Source organism: Euprymna scolopes, chromosome 42 (genome assembly GCF_053919585.1).
Source record: "Euprymna scolopes isolate OS-2025 chromosome 42, ASM5391958v1, whole genome shotgun sequence".
Classification (NCBI taxonomy): domain Eukaryota; kingdom Metazoa; phylum Mollusca; class Cephalopoda; order Sepiida; family Sepiolidae; genus Euprymna; species Euprymna scolopes.
In genome coordinates, this window is record NC_136523.1 from 70,065,307 (window position 1) to 70,071,736 (window position 6,430).

General features: G+C 33.7%; 1 protein-coding gene across 2 annotated transcripts in view; it reads left to right on the forward strand.

Moving 5' to 3' along the window:
* The first annotated feature begins 407 nt into the window (after window positions 1-407).
* LOC145267138 (uncharacterized) overlaps window positions 408-6,430 on the forward strand; it is a 161,391-nt gene continuing 155,368 nt past the window's right edge. Inside the window, exon 1 of one of the 2 annotated variants that reach the window (XM_080123181.1) lies at window positions 408-730. The gene's annotated coding sequence lies outside the window, so the exon portion shown is untranslated. Of the gene's footprint in view, window positions 731-2,116; window positions 2,188-6,430 lie in introns of those variants that run through there. The other variant, XM_080123182.1, reaches the window with a different exon arrangement.

Below are 6,430 nucleotides of genomic sequence, written 5' to 3' on the forward strand. Positions count from 1 at the left end.
GTATATGTATATATATATATATATGTATATATATATGTATATATATGTATATATATATATATATATATATATATATATATATACACACACACACACACATGGCGTAGGATTATATCCCTTTCTACTGAGAACTGCGTTTAATTGTTTTTGTTTTGTTTTCTTGTTTTTTTTTTGTTTGTTTTTTTTTTCGCATCTTCAGCGAGTCATTTTTTATCATGGGGATAATTTTTTTTTTTTTATTATTAACGACAAATTATTTTTTACTTTCATTGTCTGTTTCTAGCTTTATCTAACCAGCAAACTTTTTATCGGGAAAAAAAATAAAAATGCATAACTTGTTTTTTATTCCTAAGAAGAAAAAGTCCCACCCGACCTTATAGCGCTAAACCGGCAGTGCCAATATGAGTATAGATATGGAATATAAAATTATAAAAGTAACAAGCAATTTTATTGTGTGCTTCTATAACAAAAACCAGTGTAAACCTGTTGCGTGTATGGAAATACCCCTTCCTCCCTTCTTTCTTTCTGTTCGTTTATTGCGGAAGTATAACAACTGGTTGAAGAAATGAAACTATTATTTTCTAAGAAGATATCATCGGACAAGAAGCAATTGTCAATCAATCGAATTATAAATCATCGATAATCTATAGAGACGAAAACCGTTAACTTGTAATTGAGAAAGTTCAACTTTTAATGCATTACGTATCCCATCTATATTAAAAAGTCGAAGGTAGGTAATTCGAAATTACTACTAATAATCAAACTGATTCGTTGATGACAACTTTTCATTTTTTTTTTTTTTTTTTTTTTTTTTTTTTTTGGTTATGTATCAGGAGGAGCCTTCGCGCCCAGACCCTGGGAGTTTGGGGTCTATCCAAGGCATTACATTATCCTGCTAGACGGAGATTATTATTATTTATCTTTTTATCAGGAGGTAAGAAGGTTGGGTGTGGTTTTGAGAAATCAGTGCACTAGGGTAAGCATACTCTGGAGTCCAGAGTATGCTTAGTCTCTGGACTACAACAAAGATCTGAGCAGCCCAGCCCCGTCATATTTCCAGTTAGCGCCGCTTGCTTCTTCGCTTCGCCTCGGACGATGAGCAAAAGATTAACCCTTCCTCAGAGAGAATGTAAGCTTGGAAAGCACGAACTTCTAGGGCCGAACAGAGCCATATCTAAACCTGGCAGCAAAGGGAGCTCGATTGATGAATGTGTATACCGTATGCTAATTCACCTAAACATAGCAATGCTTTTATAAGTGATTACATGTAAGCGGTCTGAAAAACTTGACGGTAAAAATAGAATATGAACAGTTTTTCTTATTTTGGAATTTAGAGCAAGGGATCAGTTTCGAATATAAATGTAACGTAAAATGATCATGTGATAATAATAACCCACTTCCTAGCCGGATAGCGTTTGGAAGACATATAACATTTTTAATAGCTATATTGAACTTATACATATGACATAAACAAACACACACACACATGTCTGTGTGTGTGTTTGCTTATGCACTTATGTTACCGTGCTATTTTTTTAAATCGTATTTTCAAGTTAAATTCAAGTTTGACAATATCTTTTTTATTATTAAATTGTTAGGTGATAGTTCCCCCCTCTCGCCATGTTTAGAATGGCTTTCTAAATAATAGCGTTATTTTAGCACGGGAACTCAACATAAGTGAAAAAGTTCCATTTTTTTTATAAAAAAAATATAAAATTATGACATGCTTTCCTTAATCCTAAGCCCACCTGACATATACAAAAACAAAAAAAAAGTCTCATAACAAAAAAAAAAAGAAATTAATCAAGACTTAAATAAAAACAAAGATTAGATACTTACTTGTCTTTAAATACGCTAGTCGGAAGTGGACGATCATTTTGCGGTATATCTATATGAGAAACTGATCGCTCACTCTAAATTCTAAATTATATTTAATATTTTATCGCAAAATTTTTCAGACTTTTCACATATAACTACTAAAAACGGTAAAATATATATTTTGGCGGGCGAAGGAGGTAACTAGCATATGGCGTAAGGGTAATATTGCTGTTTGCTAGAGGCGCCCCTACTAAGGAATGCCGACTAGTCCGATCACGACCAAGTCATTGTTTTCCCTTGTGGAGAGAGGATAAATTGCTCACTGTCATCAGACATCTTAGATAACGACGCTCAAGTGGGAAGAGGCAGGTAAATATAGTTTCCTCGCTATTTTTCGATTAAAAGAATGCACAGGAGCCCTATAACTCGGTGCGGAGAGGGAGGTTCCTTCCAGGTATACCTATTCCTTCCGTAAGATAATTGGTTTATTGCCGCCGCCTGATTCACATCTACCAGGTTAGAGTACGGCAAATGTCCAAAGTGCTCTATTTGCGGGAGGAAGGGGGTTCTTATACAAAAAGGTAATGATCACGTTCCGTGTGATTTTATTGAAAAATTGTATTTGTCTAGTATTACGTATGAAATAGATTTTTTTTTTTTATATTCCCATTGGCCGACACACAGTTTTGGCACAAGTACACTTTAGCTCGCCGGAAGTTCTTTTTTTTTTCTGGAGGAGTTATATTAACGGAAAGGGAAGACAATACAAAATTAGTGCTTGTTTTCTAACTAAACTTTTTCTGGTAATTCAAAATAAATTCAATAAAGTATCACAACAGAAAACATTAAACAGCGAAGCATTTATTGAATTCAATTGAAATTATTAAAAATTTAGCAACAATATTTCAAAATAAATTCAAAATTTACAAATAAAATGTAGCATTCTATATTTCAAAATAATTATTGTCAAAATACTTTTTATAATGCACAAATAAAATATAGCATTCAGTTAGAATATTATAGATTAATTTTGGATCATTGTTAGTAATTTTTTTTATTTATAATAATTTCGACATGACAAGTAAGTACATAATAATGTTTTCACTTGAAATGCGTTGGTTTAAAACATCAGTAATTTACACAAGCACTTCAACTTTTAACAAGTGGAATGAGTATGAATTCCACGATTCTGTTTTTTCCTCCCAGCTTCCTACTCCTAAAATTTTGTCGCCCCATCAACAGTTTTTGTTTGTTTGTTTTTGAAAAATAATTGAGTAGTTCAATGTTACCCTAACCCTTATTCTCGAGTGATTTTAGCCTTGATAAATGGTGACTTATTACAAGAAAATTAGATGTTTCTACATTATTGTGTACACATGAAATATCTTTGTTTTTAATTGAAAAGAGTAGCATGAAAGAGGAGGTTATTCCATTTTGACGAGAAATGAAACGTGGAGATAAATACAAAATCAAATAAAACTTGTCAAATCTGATTTCTCCAAATATGGACGCAAGCATTTTTCATGTTTTATTCAGTTAAACATTGCCTAATTTTTTTTTTTTAATTATTAAATTATTTTATGTTAATTTTATTTCAATAAATCTATTTAATTTTAACGTATTCTTGGAAATTTTATTTGATTTTGTAGTTATCTCCCCTTAATTCCTCTAAAAGTTTTAATTATCTCCCTCTTTTATATAGCCTTTTAAAATTGAAGACAAAAACATTTTATATGTACACGTTATAGATGCACCAAAAAATCTGTATTAAATTAAAATTAAAATGTTTTAAATTAAATTTACATCGACCTTTTTGTTTTCGTTTATTTAGATAAAAAAAAATGATTTAATACTTCGAAAGAGTAAACTTTTTGAGTTTTATGAGGATAATATGTTGGGAGTCCTTTTTAGGAAATAACTAACAAGCATCCTCCACTACAGCCCCATCACATAGTAATGACATGCTGGTAGCAAGAGAGTTTGCATCAATCCATACATTAAAATCTTGGCCATCAACACATCATTTGCCTCATGCTGGGTCTTCTTTGTGCAATCTGATGAGAACCTCCTTAATCATGGTGTTAAAAGGGATGTTGTCAACTTTGTTGTCTCATCCAGTGGTAATGTCAGACGCTCTCCACTTGATGAACGCTACAACAAGGTGCCCAACCAATCTGCCACATAATGAAAATATATTCTGTCATGTGACAAGATAAGACATGTCTGGTATTTTGTTCCCTCTTTTCCAATACTCACTGTTATCCTCTCCGCAGACCTATAAACCAAGTACTCGTGCACCATTCTGCAGCCTCTCTAGTTCTTTGCTCTTTCACATGTGCTGCCGGAACAACACTTTCGTCCACATACACATCACATACACATCATCAATGTAGGCAGATTTTATCCTTTATTAAAATAGCATCAACAATTGTTTTCATGATGGACGGTGCCACATTGAGTTCAAACTCCATGCTGATCAGGTAATATTTTTATCCCTTAATTAGTACAGCTTGATAGGGCCACAATGATCAGTGCACGTGTACCTGAAAATATGCCTTGCAAAGGTCTAATACTGATATATTAGTTGCTACAGCTATAAAAACACTTATCAGATACGGACAAACGATGACCAAGCATCTTTGCAAAATACAAAACCAGCTTCAATGCCAAAATGAAGTTGCAAAGAAAATTCAAATGAAAGAAAATTCATGAATTTCTTGATGTATTTGATTCTATCAGTTGTTTACCTGGTGAATATACCATTCACATGGATCCAGAAGTACCATGAGTTGTACATTCACCTGGATGAATCCCGATAGCTCTAAAAGAGAAGTTAAAAATGAAATTGAATTCCTTAGTAGCTCAAGGCATAATATTCCCTGTGACAAAACCAACACCATAGATGAATTCATTTTTTTCTGTAACTAAAACCAATAGTCTGGTCAGACTATGCCTTGACCCTCGTGATTTAAGCAATGCAGTACGCAGACCACATTACATCACTCTGACATTTGAGAACGTCATTGCTGAGCTAAATGGTGCAACATGATTCACAACTGTTGACATCAAATCTGAATATCGGTACTTAAGCTTGGATGAAAATTCAAGACGACATACATATGGTAGATGTTCAATAGGTTTCCCACGGGAGTAAAATGTGCCCAGGATGAATTTCAGAGAGCCATGAAACAGAATTTTGGTGACCTTAAAAAACATCCTTTCTATATGTGATGACATAATCATATATGGAGTCAATGAAGATGGCAGCAATCATAATGAAGCAGACTCATGTAGTCGAAGTCCATTCATATGATGCCTCCACCCCACCTTATCATCATCAAAAATATAAAGGCAATATTTGAAGAATAAGATGTGCCAGAAGTTCTATACTCAGATAATCGTCCACAGTTCACAAGCAAGGAATTTAAAGTCCAGATCGTACAGCTTCCTACACAAGATATAGCTTCCACTTTACCTGATATCTAACGCATTTGCTGAAATGATGGTTTTAAAATGCAAGAGAATATTACTGAAAGCAAAAAAAAATCTGGACAAGACAGTTATCTAGTGATTGATAGCATACAGAGTCACGTGAATGTCTGTGAACAGCAGAATTGCTCAATGGCCGACAAATATGGACACCACTAGAATCCAAGCAGCATTTTAGTGCTGAGAAAACAAGAACAGTAATACAAAGAGATATCAAAGAACTGTTATAACAAGCAACATAACAGAAAACATCAACCTTTACATGCGGAGCAAAAAGTTAATATCCAACGTGAGAAAACAAAACTCTGGGAATCATTCCGCATTCTGCTGCGACACCAAGATCATACATAGTTGAGTCTGAAAGTGATTACATCTAATAAAATAAAAAAATAAAATACGGAAAAAAAATCTGATAGAATAGGAAAGAATATCAGACCAGGTAAAAGAAACTTGATACTTGAAGGTAGATCTGACCAACCACACTCATCTGATAAAATTGTGTCACAGAGAACTGCACATCAGCAATGTTCCAATACCATACACACTATACATTTCGGAACAGGTCATCACCAGACCTTAGTTAGAGAAAGGGGTTTGAGGGCCAGGCATCACCTTCACGGATAAAGCAGCTGACCACTGAATCACACACTAGTGGATCTTGTAGATCTACCACCACACTAAGAAGATCCCGAAGATATATAAACCCCCATAGAGACTGAATCTATAAATCTCCCCATACCCTTAGACAACTGGACTCTATATTCTTCCATTAACAAAAAAAAATAAATAAATAAATTATAAAATAAATAAAAATAAAATTTTGATAAGTAATTAAAGTTGAAGAAGAGTGATGTTGTTGTGGTTATGTCCCTTGTACAGCACGGAAGCAGAGAAGAGTTATTGCCCTTAGTTTTTTTTGTTTGTTTGTTTGTTTTGTTTGTTTTGTTTTTCTGTAATGTCGTTTTATAAATATGATGTCGTTTTATAAATGTGATGAAGCAGCTGTGGCTTATCCGTTCATTATTGCAACCATCTTATTTGATAATCCCTCTCCCATAACATAACACTAAGATCGTCAATCATCAGTTTGGTTGGAGAGAGTTGCACTGGAACATGTTTCCAT